Below are 18,394 nucleotides of genomic sequence, written 5' to 3' on the forward strand. Positions count from 1 at the left end.
AAACCACCCATTATCATTGTTTTCTATTCTTTTGTGCAAAATTTAAATAAAATATCTATAATATATTACGTCATTTGTTTCACTGGATTAAATAGAAAGCATTAGAGGTGTTGGCAGGTAGATTAATGAGCTCTATCAAGGCAGGGTAGCTGCCTCCACTCTTTATGTTAAGATAGGCTAATCACCATCAGGCTGATCCATACACACGAGGTTGTATTAATCTTCTCATATTAAAAAATAAACGTCAGATTTGGCTTGTGGATGTAGGCTAGAGAGGTGAACACGTTGCAACTGGTCAGCCATTTCCTCTGATTGATTCCAGGCTAATTGATCTCACTTTGAATAGTTTTAGTGTTTATTCCAGGCTTTGAAGAACTCCTGAGTCGAGTCTGCTCCAGCTGTGACCGTTGAGCTCTTCTGGCACTGACACAGCTGAAAAAACACACCTGGAGCTGGAGCCACTGGATCAGTGTTTGCCTGCAGTGCAACAGAATCTGAGAACGTGCCAATGTGATTTTGTTCTGGAGTAAATCGCTGGTCTTCATCTGCCATTGTAATTTGTGATTCGGTCCTGTCACAGCTTTTTTTTTTAATGAGACAAAAGACAATCTTTAACCACCATGTTCATAGCCACCTCTGATAGTGTACAATTTTGCATTTCAGAGATTCAGTTTCCCAATAAAATCCCGAATTTACCACAGAGGTGCCCAAATTATTTCTTATGAAGGGCCACAAAATTATCTGGATGAAGAGCTCGTGGTCAAAAATAAATGTTTTTGTTATGTGAAATTGCACTTGCAAAATTTTTTAATTCTAAATACAATTTTTTTTTAGGATAATTAAAACTCTTTAATCTGCGAGATAGTCTTTTTTTTTAAAATTAATTTGCAGAAATGATTGTCAAAAACAGTCATGATGCCAATTTTTTCTAAATTGTCTCTACTCAGTGTGTCACAGCCTCGATCTCTCATCTTGACTGGCAGCTTAAAGTCAGTGATGAAGGACACACTAACAGCACACCAGCATCGGCAGGAGAGACAGAGAATACCAGAATTCTTCACAGATAAGACACCAATGTAATTTAATAGACAAGCCCAACAAAACTATGCTGTACAATGCCTAAAAACTCATGTCATGTACTTTTCAGCTGCACACAATTTTAAGTTCGTATTCATTATGTTTCGGACTTTACAACATTTCAGAAAAAGGCTGCAGATATACTTACTTTTGAACAGCTGCTTGCGTTATGACTGTTACTGCTCATATAGGTGCCTTTGTACTCTGCGTGTTACTGGAAGACTCCACTAGCAGGCCCACCAGAGAAACAATGTTACTATTAGAACATCTGGATGTGCCTGATGTAAACAATAAACATTGCAACAATCGAGGGGGTCATTACTTTGCTAATTCTGAGATCACAGCAGATCAAAACAAGATATCGTCACCGTCCATACTCGGTATTCCAATACTTTTTTTTTTTACTGTGGACGTATGCATCGGTGTCTGACTTCTTTCCATTTAGTTTTGCAGGACCCTGAATGTCACATCTCCATACTGCCCCTTCCAGTCATGTGTATATTGCATCTTGCGGATGTGCACAACCATCCCTCCCCACAGAAGTAGGATACGTGAGGAAGCCATCATGGCACAAGCTAATGTGTAATTTAAAGCATGTACATCTCTAACCTGAGGAGAACCAGCACGAGTTTGTCGAATGCTATCGTGAAAAGTAATGAGCCAAAACAAAGAACTTTAAAGAATGGAGCCTGGCCCATTAAATGTACAACCATTTTCTACAAAAAGAAGTTTGCCAGAGATCGATTTCATTTTTCAACTCAACCATACCAAGCAAAAGCAAGGTTAGAAGAAGTTGTTGGAGGCAGCAGTGGCTTACTTAAAATGATCTTAGCAGATATGTGATCGGATCATTTACAGTAGATCTGGGTTTTTTTGTACTTATAGAGCTAAATTACTATACAAATACTGTAACTATTAAACACCTTCTAACACAGAGGATCTTATAGATGGGGTTGAAAATTCAGGGCTGACTACTTCAGTAGGATTAGAGATGTACATGCTGCATTTATAATTTTTTGTTTGTTTGATGCATTTAAACATAGCCTGATTAAAACTAGCTTTTCTTTTCTTGTTCTTCTTGCTGGTGTATAAATCCACCTGGTTTCATGTCATTCAGCTGACGTATTGCCTTCTCTGTGCACACTTAATCCACTCTCATCATAATCAGCTTTCATTTGATACAAGCCTGCCATAAGATTGCTGCACCTCAGTGAGCTAAGAGTTATAAATGACAGTGAAGTTTACTCTCTGTGGATGGAAGTTTTTACATTAAACCCACCTTACTGATCAAGAGAGCATTACAAATCAATGCTACTGGCTCCTTACTGATCATCAGATGGAGCACACGGGCGTCTGAGCTCTCCCGAAGTGAGGAGAGTAAAGGCAGTTTTGGAGACGAATCACAACAGTTACTGCTCCTGTGGAATAATAAGTGAAATCCAGAAATGACTTTTTAAATGAGTAATGATGAATAAATAATATATGGGATTCTTTTGAATAATGAACCCAACACTGCTCCTTTGGGTAGAAGTCCCATGCTATAGCCACAACTTTTGCACCAGCAGTGTGATCTCGCTGTCAAGATCCACCCGCTCCAGATCCAGCTCAAACAGCTCCGCTGTCTCTCCACGAGGGCCCGTGGCCCGTGGCTCTTGGCTGGGGCACACCTCCATCTAGGTCAACGACGCCAGCTCTGTACTATCTGACAACTGATAACACAATGAGACCATTAGTGTTGTAGGCTCGTGACCCGGGCCTCAGCCAGCTCAGGTATACCTGTGCCAGCTCTGGACTAGAGGGCTTGTCTTCCCAGAGATTAATGATCCCTGGTGCTGCGCAGAGTAGGCCACTCCTTGACTGTGAAATACACCTCATCTGCCTGGCTGGAGCTCTGATTTATTCCTGCCTACATGCTTGCCCTCAGTGTCTGCAGGGGGGTTTGTCTTGGTTTGGCAGTCTGCATGCGTGCACATGTAAACTCTATTCGACTTCTCTCCATTTCGACTTGACTCAAACCAAGCGTCGATAAGAAAAAAATCAAACCAATCTCTCCCAAAATTATGTGAATGTTTAGTTTCACTAGCTTGATCATGCGTGAGTGCATACTGTATCTGTTTGCATTTGATATGAAATCTGAATAAGCAGGCAATAACTTGGTGTTAATTTGATTTGGCTAATTTCTGCTCTTTTTCCTGTCAGTGCACTTTTGTGTGCTCGTCCCTTCGTAGTCAATCTCTTTATTTAACCACTTCTTAAAAATGGATTTTATCTCCTTTATTGGAAAGACAGCAAGCCTTCCACACAATTCAGCTTCAGACTATGGGAACTTGTCACTTTGTCTTTGTTTTATTGTCTCGTGGATTATCATCTTTTTGTGTAATTCCACTCATATTAGACTCATATCTAAGGGCCACAATGATTTTAAGAGATCATACTATCGCACTCATGCGTGCATTTTACTTTCTATCACCAAAGCAACGGTCCAAACTACATATTGACTGAAATGACACGATACAAATATGAAAGATGTTTGATTTATATCTGACCTCGACCGAGAATTAACCCAGAATTAAAGCGATATACTTTTTTTTTTTTAACTGTCACTAGTCACATAGAATCTGAACATTGTGCTGAGAAAAAACAACGATTAATTCTGGTGTTTTTTTTCGCACCACAAAGAAAAGCAACAACCAATCACATTATCCATTTCAGGAATCATAACATCCCCAGTTTCCACTGTGGGGAATATCCATTCCGATGCTGCACTTGAGGCTCAGAAGGATTTACAGCTTCGTCCGTGTTGGTCGGCTCACCTCTATCGTTAGGTCTGAAACCGAAATGTTCCCAAACAAAACTCTTTCTCTCTCAGATCGGCTGCCTTACTGTCTGTACAGCTACATGTATCATGATTTACTGTTGTGCGTAGCGATATATCGAAAGCATCTCATTGTCAGTTTAAAAGAAAAAGGAGTGTATGTTGCGACACTATTGAAGTTTTCCACCTAGAGCGGCATACCTTAGCCGAATGATAAAAGTCAGTTTTTTTAAGAATGAGCTGGCGCAATTCTAATTGAAAAAACTTTGCTACTTGGCATCGCCGGAGAGTATTTCACATTTTCTAGTCAATTATTTGTCACATTCAAGATGTGTAAACACTTTTCCATATTCATTAGACAGATGAAGAGGTCAGTTTAAACGGTCACTGGGATAAAATTGATTGCTGATTTCTGATTCCATCTACATTTTCTTTACATTACAGTTTGCTAAATGAAACTGCCCTCTGGTGGACATAAATGTTGTGCCACCAATCCGTGCAAACAAGATGACACAGGAGCACCTCGGCAACCAAACATTAACCCTTTGAACCATATTTTCAGGGTAATTTCACTACCTTGACTTTTAAGCTCATATCTCGGTAATTACAAGGGACATTCATGCCATATCTTGTTTTTTCAGGACAATCTAAGCTACCCAGATTTCTGATTATTTAATTTGTTAATACTCAGATATTTATTTTATATTAGCCTTTATATAAAGGAAACAAATTATGTTTATTTTTACGTTTTTACATTGTTCCACCATAAAATATTGCCAGTAGAGATATCTTTTTTTATAATTGAGTAGAGGAGATTGTCTAGAATTTGACAATATCAGAACCATGTTTGTGGGATACTGTATGATGAAACAATTTGAAAACTGAGAAGATTGGGTGGGAATTTGGACGTAACTTGTGTCCACCGTGTTCTCAGGTTTAAGGTGCATACAACTTAACTGTTACATACGGACCATCTACCAGCCACAGGACACTTGTTGCATGTCATACCTCCCTCTCTCACACAGCATCTCTGTATGTATTTTTAATTACTGCTACCAAATAAAGGCAAAACTACACCAAATTGCACTGCAACCCATCAATATTTTTTTTTGTCATAATGAGAAAATGTTATTTAAAGTCATAAAAGGTCTCAATGTCCTAATAAGAGACTGTCCTGCAATATAAAACAACTCCAAAGCTTGTTCATGCAGGTAGCTTTTTTTGACCCAGTAACATTTCACTGTGGTACCACCCTCTAGTGGCCATAGTTGTCATGACAATAGTACAGAAAGCAGTCGCATCATGTTTTTTTAGAGTCACAGAGTTAATGTAGTGAGGATGTTAAGGTGGATGGATGGGTCGATCAAACACTGGACTTTAACATGGGACACTTCTGTTCATTTGTCATTTTAAACCAACACTTAACTTAATATTGTAACCATGACAACAAAGGTTCTCTGTTTTAATCCCAACCTAAATCTTTTCCTCAGCCTAATCAAGTTGTTTTTGTCCCGTAATCTAGTCAAAGAGAGGTGAAAAATATCTGTAAAAAATGTCATGTTTCTGCTATGGACGCTCCTTTGGGTCGTATGGAGATGCTGGGGACAAATGCTTTTACAGGCTGTTAAACTCTGACTTGTTAACAGTCCACAGAAGAATACTACAAGGCTTCCCACCTTTCTCCGTTTTACTTGCACCACTACTCGAACCATAAAAACAATTATTTTTTTTACAATATATTTTCTTCTATCACTATTAAAACGACAATGCATACAATCCCTTTACCTGGGGATAATATTTGTTTTGTGTCCAATATCATGCCATCAGTCTCTGAGACTGTACTTTAAAATTCACAACTCTTTTCGAGAGTAAAAAACTAAGTAGGTCAAAACTGATTGCTAAACCCAGAAGCCTACAAACATATGACAGAGTCCTTTACCATTCTTCATGTGTTGCTGTAGGTATTTGTTGCCCACAACTTAGAAGCACTATACCCAGCTTTGTTTGCATTTGTGTTCTCATTTCAATAACCTGGTTTTCCCTATGGTTTGCATTTCGCTGAGGTTGAGTTACCCCTTGCCAGATTAAGCAACAGGGCATGCCATACACAGTACAATGTTTTGTTATTGAAAGAAATATAGGTAAGCAGAAAAGGTCACTTGACCAAAAATACAAATATACAGTAAATCAGAAGTTTACAACCCGTAAATAGCGATCTACCAGCAGAACGCGACCCGCATCTGAGTAGACTGCGGAAAAATACGTATGTAAATGTGATAACCCAAAGTGTATGGTAAATCTGTTTACATTTCTAACCAATCAAATTCACAGACATCCTGCCCTGTTGTGACACAAAGCGATTCAGCTTTCAGCAGCGACAATGTCCGCAGATAGTTAGCCTGGCTGCACCGACTGTCACTCACAGCTTCAGTTTTCTTCGATGTGAATACAGTCTGCTAACTCAGCTCGTTTTAGCATTAGCTCAGCTACTCTGAAGGGCGGACCAATAAGCCATTGTTGAATCACAGGATTGTCTACAGTGGTAAATTGTTCTATATTTGTCTTCCTTGTTCCAAATAAACTCCTGGTGCTTTTTAAAAAAAAAAAAACTTTAGGTTGTGTGTTACAAGCTGACGTGTGTAAATGGTGTGGTGTCACACTCCGTGGTCTTGCAGGCCAGCTAGATTACTAAACCAGATGAGTCGTAGAAAAGGTTTTTGAATTGTTACCTCTTAATGTGTAATTTATTTGTATGTATATGGCATTAAATGCTATAGACATCCACCAAATCTATCTGTAGAATTTTGGATAGGTCTGTTGTACTCTCTGCCCACTGAAACCACAAAAATAGCCCTCCGTCAGTTTTGCACTGTGGAATTAGACGTGGTCTGAGCTGGAGGATGGCGCAGATGCAAATTCACCTCAAAATTGACACCAAAACAGCACTGCACCAGCACAATTGGGTTCACCTCCATGCAAATGATGACCAAAATAAGAATGCGCTGGGAAAAGGCACTAAGCGTGCGCTGGGAATGACAGTAGGGCCCATAGAGTTTAACAGACCAATCAGCTCTGTAGCTCTTAGCTCTGTTGAAACCAAGTGGCAACCAGCAGTTATGTCATCCATTGGTTTGCGAACGGCTGTTATGAAGCCTCGAGTTCAGAATTTGCCCGGCGCCATCTTGCTCGTTCAGAGCGGTTTGGAGTCGGTAGTGAATATAATTGGACGAGCTGGGGGGGAGCGAGCGGTGGATCTAACTCGATCTGATTGGAAACAAGCCGATACTAAGTGCCGCCCACCGAGAGCAGTAACCTGACTGCACCACAGGCCTGTCAATCAAACACACACGCCCCCAAAAACATGGCTTTTTGAAGCTGATTTTTAATATTAATGAGGGCATTATTTTCAGATGGACGGCCAGAAAACTAATAAGAAGCGACTTTAGCTAACAACACCAAAATAACTCATGGAGAAATTTTATTGACTGAGAATTAAATGAGAGAAGTTGAATGGGAGTCTATGGAGATGGAGGCTTTTTGAAGCCAACCTTTAGCGGCACTCGGTGGTACTGCAGCTTAAGGCACTACCGCATCGACCTCAGTTTTAAGAGCCGGAAGCTACGCTGAAATTTTACATACAGTCAATGGTTGAAACTCAAGTATAAGTAGACCTGTTGTCTCCTTGAAAGTCATAGATGATTTAATATATTTAACTCTGTACAGTATTTTGCCTTGCAGGAAAACTTGTTATTATGTTCAGTGTGTCTTTGGTTAAGTTCCCAAATTTGAGAAGGTAAGACAACACTCAATGTACAATAGAATAAAATAAATGATGCTCTTAGGCTGATGGTGGGTTATTTTAACTTCAAAGTTTATCCTCATATCGCCATCTGTGCTGCCTAACACCTACATGCTTTAAAAAGTATATATCAAGCGGCTTTTATCAGTCTGTTTGATATCTGCTCTGTAAGACACTAGAATTCAAATGAGCTGGTATGTTTGGCAGAACCATTCACCATTGTTAGGAACAAAAAGTAGATTGTCTTTTTCTGCAGTGTACTATGTAAGTGTACAGTACTAGAAATTAAAATCAACAAGATCAACATACTTAACAAACATATGTCACATCTTCACATCTATATTTGCGCCATCTATACTTATAAATCGTACATTAGTCAGACATGCTACGGCTGAAATGAGGAACTCGAAGCTTCAAAAAGGCTGTTCATAAACCAATGGGTGCCGCGTGAATTCTGTCCAAGACAGAAGAAGGCAGGAAGGAGGTCAAGAATACAACCGTCTTGAAATCGTTAATTACCCCTCTAAGTTAATGCCATGTTTAATATATGCACATTTTATGTAGTTGCCACCATGTAGTCTAAAGGGCAGAAAAGTTTCAAAGTACAGTCAAAAGTAAATGAAAATTTTACTATTTTTGCTTGCCAGATAAATTTACCTCCTTTTTCTTGTTTCTTTTTGTCCTTCACAATTTTAGTGGATTTGTTTTCTTCAACATTAAATCATTTGCCTCCCTCCCCATACACTGTGTCACTTTCACTGTTCATGGAAAGGTCCAGAACACATGCATGTATTGCACAAAATTAAAGATTTGAATAAAACTTTTACTGCACTTTTCCTGTGTTTTGCATTCAGCTACTGTTGGAGAACACATTTGAATATTCCATGGTTGATGAAAACACATGTAACAATACATGTAGATTAAAAACAAAACATTACATGCAATAAAGTGGCTTATTTTAAATTAGAATGTCATGAGTACACCATTTCTTTAAAGTACTAATCTGTTCTTTACTTATTTATTTACATCTTTTAATTTTGTACGATTACACCATTAGCTGATTTGTATGACTTTAATATTTACACATATTTACACTATTTAATTTTTTAAATGCCCTCTTCTAAATGAACATTCAAACAATTAAAGCCCTTTCCACTGCCCTTTTGACACTTTAAAGGACATTTCAGTCACACATCATCACATGCGTCCTCATTTGACAGGGAAATATATGGGATTAAGGTGCAAAGAGCTTCTTAAAACTTTGTTTCACCGAAACAATTTAACATCTCGCCAGAGGAAAAGCAGAGTTGTCATGTGAGTTTTACATCATTTACTTGATTTACCTCATTAAAATTGAAATATTGATGTTATAAAAATGTTCTCGCTCCCAATCAATGTTGAGCCAAAAGAGATTTAAACAATGCTTAAAAAACCCATTTGGTTATTTTGGACTTCTGTAGAGTACAGCGTAGTACACTGGCTATTCTACTAACAATGGTTAAGTAATAATCAATATGACTTCATTGATTACAGTGAAAGAAGCCAAGAATGGAAGAAGCCACACTGGTCATCCTTCTGCTCTCAGGTCAGTAATATTAATAACTCAGACATGAAAAGTACAGCTTATAGACATACAGTGGTGTGAAAAAGTGTTTACCCCCTTCCTGATTTCTTATTTTTTTGCATGTTTGTCACACTTAAATGTTTCAGATCATCAAACAAATTTAAATATTAGTCAAAGATAACACAAGTAAACACAAAATGCAGTTTTTAAATGAAGGTTTTTATTATTAAGGGAGAAAAAAAAAAATCCAAACCCACATGGTCCTGTGTGAAAAAGTGTTTGCCCTCTAAACCTAATAACTGGTTGGGCCACCCTTAGCAGCAACAACTGCAATCAAGCGTTTGCGATAACTTGCAATGAGTCTTTTACAGCTGTGGAGGAATTTTGGCCCACTCATCTTTGTAGAGTTGTTGTAATTCAGCCACATTGGAGGGTTTTCGAGCACGAACCGCCTTTTTAAGGTCATGCCGCAGCATCTCAATAGGATTCAGGGCAGGACTTTGACTAGGCCACTCCAAAGTCTTCATTTTGTTTTTCTTCAGCCATTCAAAGGTGGACTTGCTGGCGTGTTTTGGATCATTGTCCTGCTGCAGAACCCAAGTTGGCTTCATCTTGAGGACATGAGCAGACAGTGCACATCAAACTGTGTTCAACTGAGGAAATCAGCAACGGAAACCCTTAAAATTGCTTTAAAACGGGATCTGAAATGAAGCAATGAGCCAGGCGAGGTGTTTTGAGTGGTTTCAAGAGGGGCAGAGTGTCATCGTCCAAGTCCAAAGAAGGTGTGTGAGGTCAGAAATACAACCAGGTGGGTTTTCTTTGACATATCAGGGGTTGTGAACCGTGAATTTATCCCTAAGAATCAGACTGTAAACTAGAGAGTCAGGATTTTCCAATATTCAAATCCTCATTCAAATATTTTTTTTTAAATTGATTAGTATCTGCAGCTATAGACCTTCCATCGTTCCCCTGATTTGACCAGCGCCTGGTTCTAATGTGTTATTCCCATCATAATACACTCTAAAGCTGATTGTCAACCACCATTCATCAACATAAGGAGAAGAAGAACGCTTACCCATCAGACCCCAGGGCTTTGCCAGGTGAAAAAATGTGGCGCTGGAGTAATATGCAAAGACGACTCCAGCGGTCAAAAAGTTCTGTGTAGAACTTAAAAAAATAAATGAAGATTAGGTGCATTCAATGAATAGTTACAAGCGATTATCAAACAGTGTTTTTGCTTAAAATTTCCATCCCTAGTGTAAACGCCAAGTTTAGCAGTGATGTTCGGAGTCTCTGGCAGAAACCACTTTGTTTAAACAACCCAAATCCCTTGACAACTGGCCACTATCCTGATCTCAACAACAATGTTGTTGCCGTTATTATCGTTATTGCGCACCTATCAGTGGCCACAAGAAAACATGCAATTCAGGTAGTCATGTTGATTCAGTGTTGGAATACTTACTCATGAAGGTTATTGCTTCCTCCTGCTCCGTGCACATCACGCTGCTGTGCTCCATTCACATGTAACAGGAACAGCCTCAAACTTTTTATTTGCACCTGTAAGTTAATGCTTATATTTTTCCCCGATTGCACATTTCATCCAGCTGCGTGCCCAGATGTTGTCAAAAGGACTGAAAAATGTCACATTACATTGGAGAAATGTCCTGCGTGAGAACCACTGGAAGAAACAGCATGGGGAAGGTACTTTGACCGCATTGAAGCATTTAATATGTAAATCTAATGACATGCTGTATGCTGTACTGAGCTTTGTTAAGCATCAAATCATCTTCTCTTTCAGGGTGAATGGTTTCATCGGGACGATATCGTTTTTATTTTAGAGACATCCTTCACTTTAATCATATTTGTTTTCAAATATTTGCTTCCAGAAATGTAGAGCTAGGTGGTTTTTACTTTTGAAAAAGCAGTTTGACAACAATCGACTTTAGTCCATGTTCACTCACTGTTTTTGTCGATTACATCAAAACTTGTTATCATGTTCAGACTGTTTTTGATAAGTTTCCAAATTCGAGGAGATATGGTCAAACTGGTTTGATTTTAATCAATGTACGTACAAAAAAATAACAATTATGTTTCTCCACTGTTATGCTTTGAGGATGTTGGTGGACTATTCTGACATCAAGGTTTATCCTCAAATGGCCGTCTGCTCTGCCTTACACCTACATGCTTTAAAAGGTATTTAACGTTTGGCAGAACTGATGACCATTCGAACCAAAACGAGGAATGTCTTATGCTGTTTTCCAAATGTCCCACTTGTGTACAAACACTCACTAGTTTGAGTAGTCACTAGTCAGACTGTCAAGTGCAGAAACATGCAGTGAACTACAAGTACCAGGATGATGCACTCAAAATGATCCAAAATGGAAGTGTGAAACGCTGGACACTTTCCACCCTAAATGGTCGCCATCTTAGCTATGCAGAGGAGGGGGCGTGGCCACAGATGTAAAGAATCTTTTAATTAAGGAAGGTCTGAGGAAGCTGCAGCTGTTCATGAAGGTTTTTTTTTTTTCACTGCTGCTGCTGCCAAACAAGTTCATTTCTGGGAAGAATAATAAACGATGCAGATATTTTGGCGAGTGATGCATTTACATGCTGAGGTTATTTCCACTCAATGCAGAAAGGCAGTGGGCGATTTGAAACAACACTACACTGTCAAAATTCCTCCACCACACAAGTAAAAGTCCAAACATGCAAGAGCGCTACTTGTTAGTGTACTAAGGGAAGTCTGTCATTTGGAAAACAGCATTAGTCTGTGTCTTAATAAAACCCTCAGTACCACACATTAAAATCAATAAGTAAAACAGGCTGCAGGACTGTTCTCTAACATGTATATTTCTCAACATTACGGAACAAAATCGCTGCGCACACGCGACGTGACCGATACGTGTTCAGTGGAAAGTATAAGAGTTTATGAAAGTGGAATGTGAAGCAGAGCCTTCAGCTTTCAGGCTCCTCTCTGTGGACCCAGCTCCCAGGTTTGGGTTCAGAAGGCAGACACTGTACTTTCAAGATTAAGTTCAAAACTTTTTGATGAAACTTATAATTAGGGCTGGCTATAATGAGCCTGAACCATGCCTCAGCGACGCTCTCTTTTGCATTCGATGTATTTGCCGCTACTGCATGTGGTTTTAACGTACCCTTAACACAGATAATGATATTTTAATATTGATCATTTCTATTTGCTGCAATTGTTAAATGCATAACTAAGATCTTTATTTTCTTGTTTGGTCTCCATGCATGTGTGTACACTACTGTATGGTTTTGTTTTGTGTTTTTACATTTTCTCGACACTGATATTTTAATGTAGTTCTCTTTTATTGTGTTCATTGTAAATGTAAAGTATAGTGGGACCATGTTGATTTTAACATTGTAAATAAAATATGAATCGCACTTCAATATATTTTCAAAGGGAAATATTATACTTTTTATCCTGCTACATTTTTTTTTAGGGAGATGTAGTTACTGGCTGCATTGAGAATTAAATGCTCTGCATATCCACAAAATCAGATAAAAAAATAAATAAAAGGAACTTCAGAAAGGAAATCAGAAATAAAATCAATACTAGTTCAAAACCTTGCATATGGCAGGGTTGTGTTTGAAATGCTCATTCACTCACTTGCAGTTTGGTTTTAGCATAAGTACTTGGTTGGGAAAAGATTATCTTGAAGAAATCCAGGTTGCTTTCTCACAGACTGGAACCCTGGTCTCCTGAGTGAGGGTCCTGTGGTTTAGTCATTCAACCACCCCCATGACCTGTGTCATGTGACTTTTAAGTTGATATGGATGGGTAACTTGCTGTAAAAAAAACACAAAAAAACCCCAGCCAAAAGTACAAAGAATATTAACTTTGTTTTGCCAGACAACTGAATTGATCCCTTCTGTTTGATCTTTTGTTGCCTCCACATTTCCAGAGGATTTTTTATTTTATCATTACATTGTTTTCCTGTCCCTTGTGCATTGTATATGAAAAGCTCCAAAGTACATCTGTGTATTGCATAAAATTAAAGATTTGAATGAGACTTTTATTGCACTTTCCCTGTGTTTTGCATTTGTTAAAGAACATATTTGAATATGCCTTTGACGACAAACACATTTTTTAATATCAGTTTTAAAGTAGAAAGTCATGAGTATGCCGTTGACTTATTTCTTGGCTATGTATGACAATATAATTCTTTAAATACTCTCTCCTAAATGAAAATTCCACATAAAGCCATTGCCACTGACATTTATTTCACTTCCGAAGAAAATTCTGTCACGCCCCATCACGTGCATCCTAATTTGATAGGAAAATATATGAAATGAAGCAAAGACTTCTTAAATTTCAGTTTCTTTGAGACACTTTGCCATGTTGTCTCACCAGAGGAAAAACAGAGTGACTTGTCTGGTGAGTTTTACATTCTTCACATGATTTACCTCAGTAAAACATTTTGAAATGTAGATATAATTAAAAAAAAAAAAATTCAGCTTGCTGAAGTTGTTGTTAAGACAAGACAGATTGAAATCATGTTTTGTTATTTTGGACTTCTGTACTGTACTGTACTGTACCCAGGCAATTCACTATAATACTGGTGATAAAGATCATTATGTGACTGTCGATAATTATTATATAATCATGATTGCTTTTCATTACAGTGAATGAAGTCAAGTATGGAAGAAGTCACACTGGTCATCCTTCTGCTCTCAGGTCAGTAATATTAACAACTCAGATGTGAGAACAGTATCTTACATATGTACCCAATAGACATACTGATGTCATTTGGGGTCACTTGTACTTTTTCCCATCCTGAGAAATTATTTCTACCCAAAATCACATAGTACAGCTGTGGATGAATTTGTTGGTACCCTTAACAGCTCATCGAGAAAAAAAAAGAAAAAAAAAAGCTTTAATCCTCCTGAAAAGTGATGAAATTAAGGGCAATTTTCTCGTGTGTACCTGCAGCCTTTGGTATGTCAGAGTAAAGCAAAGAAAGTGTGAAAAAAATTAATTACTTCTTCTACAAAGATTATTTTAAAAGTGCCTCAACAAATTTGTTAGTACCCCAGAACAAAATGTCTGGAATTTGCTAAATTGACAAGCCACAGGGCTTCTGAGAAAACTTCCTTTGGACAGATGAGCCAAAACTGGTAACATCAGCTCTGTGTTCACAGACACAGATTTTCAAGCAAAGAACATCACACCTGCTAAAATAAAGTGGAGGAGGTTTGATTCTGTTTTAGGTTTGCTTTGCTGCGTTTAACACAAGATGCATTAAATCTGTTCAGGGCTCAGTGAAATTTCAAAACTATTAAGGAATTCTGGAGCAAAACGTGCTGCCCAGTGTTAGAAAGCTCTGTCTCAGTCACACGTCATGGATCCTCCAACAGGCTAATGACCCAAAGCATACAGCAAAATCCTACACATTGCACTTTTCTGAAATGCCCTTCTATAAATCCTGATATAAATCTTATAAAACATCTATGAAAAGAGCTGAAACATGCAGTTTTGAAAAGGCACACCTCAAACATGAGACAGCTGGAGCAGTTTGTTCTTTAACAATGGGCCAAACTATATGTTGACAGGTGCTGAAGTCTTACCGAGAGGCACAGAAGTCACTAGTTTGCAGTGGTTACCTCTGGAGGCTGAGCAACAAAATATTACAGGATTTGTCCCATCAATTTTGTCATTGCCATTTTCATTTGCTATGTATGAAAAATCAAAGGCAAAGTCTGATTTTAAATACATGTTTTTTGTTGTTTTTCACTGAAGGGCACCAGTAGTCATAGTTAGAAAAAAAAGAAATGTTTCCAGGACTTTTTGTCAGAATATTACAGGATACTCTTACCTTCCCAGTACTGAACAAATACTTTGTTGTTCTAAAACATTGATCATAAAGGAACACGACATGATCTCAAACAAAATGTAAAATTCTTAATTGTGTAGTTTAGATTAGCTTAGTATTTGCTCCTGCCGCTCTCTTGTCAGCTTATATTTCAATGTTGAAATATGTAATAATATCATTAAATGTGTATTTGATAGGAGGTTACGCAATAATGTTAACTTTTTTAAGTGTGCAAATGTAACCGGCGCCAGACCTAGGGGTATCTGGACTGGTAACATGATCCACAGTGATCCACAGATCCACAGGCTGAACAGCACTGTGGATCAATGAAGAAACATGCGATGAGGTAACGTCTTCATCAAGCTAGCGCCATTTTATTCTGACTGGCGCTACATTGGGCTTGAAGGGAAACTTCACGATGTGTTCAAGTACACTCGGTTAGCGTAGTTTCTTCAGTGATATCTCCAAAAAATAAGAGGGGTGTCTGTTTCATAATAAAAAAACTTTGCTACGGCGTTTTCAACCTATTACACAAACATAAAATTTGTCATGCATCTTCACTGGCACTATAATAGTCGTCCATACTAGTCCTAATTGTTGTACAAAGATTGCAAGTACAGTGCTGCTTAAACGTTTGTGAATCCTTAAGAATTTTCCATTTTCCTGCACAAGTGATCTAACAAATCAATAGATTTTCACAGGTCTTAAAAGCAGATGAAGAGAACCCTATTAAACAAATGAGATAAAAATTGTATACTCATCATCTATTAATTGAGAAAAACAATTACATATTACATATCTGTGAAGTATGTTTCAGGATCTGATGTGAACTGCTTTGTGCAGGAGTAACTGTAACTAAGTGTTTCTGGTAACTGCAGATCAGCCCTGCACATCAGCTTGAAGGAATTGTAGCCCATTCTTTTGTACAGAAGAGCTTCAACTCTGAGATGGTGGTGGGTTTCTCAGATTAACTCCTTGCTTCAGGACCTTTCCCAACATTTATATCGGATTAATTAAGGTCAGGACTTTCACTTCGCCGTTCCAAAACATTAAGCTCAACTGTTCCCTTCAAATTCACGAGTATACTTCAGAATTTATTGTTCCATCAAGGATGGTAAGTCGTCCTGGTCCACATGCAACTTAACAGGCCCCGACTTGGATACTACCACCACCATGTTTCAGAAATGGAATCAGGTTCTTATGCTGGAATGAAGCATTTTCTTTTCTCCAAACATAACACTTCTTATTCAAACCTCAAAGTTCTAGTTTCATCTATTTCATCCACAAAATATATTTCCATTTGCCTTCTGGTTTGTCCAGGTGATCTTTTGCGAACTCCAGACAGGCAACAATGTTCTTTTTGAAGGGCACTGGCTTTCTCTTTGCAACATTAATGTTAGCCAATGTGAAAGCGGCCTTTAGTTGCTTAGAAGTTACCTTGGGCTACTTCGACACTTTGGGGGCTATTACAATACACACCTGGCTCTTGGAGGGATCTTTGTTGGCTGACCACTTCTGGGAGGCGTAGCAATGGTCTTGAATGTCCTGTGGTCTCTGGATGGCTGGAGTCCAAACCCTTTACAGATGGTTTTGTAACGTTTTCAAGCCCGATGAAACTCAACTCTGCTCTTTTTCGTCCTCAGACATCTCCTTTACTCTTGTCTCATACTCTTCCACAAACCTGTTGTGAAGATCAGACTTATATATATATACAGTGGGGCAAAAAAGTATTTAGTCAGCCACCAATTGTGCAAGTTCTCCCACTTAAAAAGATGAGAGACGCCTGTAATTTTCATCATAGGTACACTTCAACTATGAGAGACAAAATGAGAAAAAAAATTCCTGAAAATCACATTGTCTGATTTTTAAAGAATATATTTGCAAATTATGGTGGACAATAAGTATTTGGTCAATAACAAAAGTTAATGTGATTTCCTGGATTCTTTCCCCCCATTCTGTCTCTCATAGTTGAAGTGTACCTATGATGAAAATTACAGGCGCCTCTCATCTTTTTAAGTGGGAGAACTTGCACAATTGGTGGCTGACTAAATACTTTTTTGCCCCACTGTATATATATATATATATATATATATATATATATATATATATGTATGTATATATATATTCTATATATATTATTAAAATAAAAACTTAAATTTCAAATATAACAAGACGCCCATTCACACCTGATTATCCTCCAATGTATTGAAAACACCTGACCCAGATTTGCCCTTTCAAGTGTCTGCTAATTGTAGAGGTTGACATATTTTTCCCAGTCAGAGATATGTATTATTCAATCACTTTCTTAAAAAAATAAAATAATGTAAACATGTAAAATATAAGTATAATATTCAGTCTAATTTCTTTAATTGGGTTCTCTTTATCAACTATGAATTATTCAGGTTATATTTATGCAGAAATATAGAAATCCTCATGTTCAAGCACCACTGTACTTCTTATTTTTGTACAGACATTATTATTGTAAGTATGTTAGCTTCATGCAGTATAAATATAAGCTGTAGATTCTTAGATATGTTCATGCATTATTCTTAGATATTGGATAAATACAAGCTCATTTCTATGGTGTGTTATTTGTCTCCCCAGGTCTTTCCACTTCCTCTGCCAACAGAGAATACCACTTCGTGAATGAGAAAATGACCTGGACAAAAGCTCAGAGTTATTGCAGAGAGAAGTTCACTGACCTGGCCACCATTGACAACAGCAACAACAACCAAAGGCTTCTGACACTTACACAAAACAGAAATGACATCCAGGACGATTTGGCATGGATAGGGCTTTACGATAACATCAACAGTTGGAAGTGGTCCATGGATGATACGAATTTCTATGTTGACAGGAACGATGATTTTGTGACCTGGGTAAATGGTCAACCAAACAATGCTCATGGAAAGCAACACTGTGCAGCTTATAGCAACAAAATAGATCTGAATGACATACCCTGTGACTGGACTCACCCTTTCGTATGTTATGATGGTAAGAATAAATCGTTGTAGTTATACTAGTTAACCCTACATTTCTAAGGCCTGGAACACACTGGCTGTGTGGCGTGTGCGTTACCTGTTGCTGCGTGGCGTCATTTCATTTCGGCGTGCATGTTAATGAATGAGATCACCCACGCTGCCCACTGCTGACACGCGTCTCGGCTGCGTCTCACGCCTCGCGTGTGCGTCGTGTCATTTATAAAATAGAACCGACGCCTATTTTTCATGCAAGCCGCGTGCTGTTCCCAGCTAAGGTATACAGAAAAATGATCTGTGATCATATTTGTACTGTATAATCAC

The sequence above is a fragment of the Embiotoca jacksoni genome, unplaced genomic scaffold (assembly GCF_022577435.1).
Source record: "Embiotoca jacksoni isolate LCO1_2020_lvr unplaced genomic scaffold, fEmbJac1.0.p SCAF_7, whole genome shotgun sequence".
NCBI classification, from domain to species: Eukaryota; Metazoa; Chordata; class Actinopteri; family Embiotocidae; genus Embiotoca; species Embiotoca jacksoni.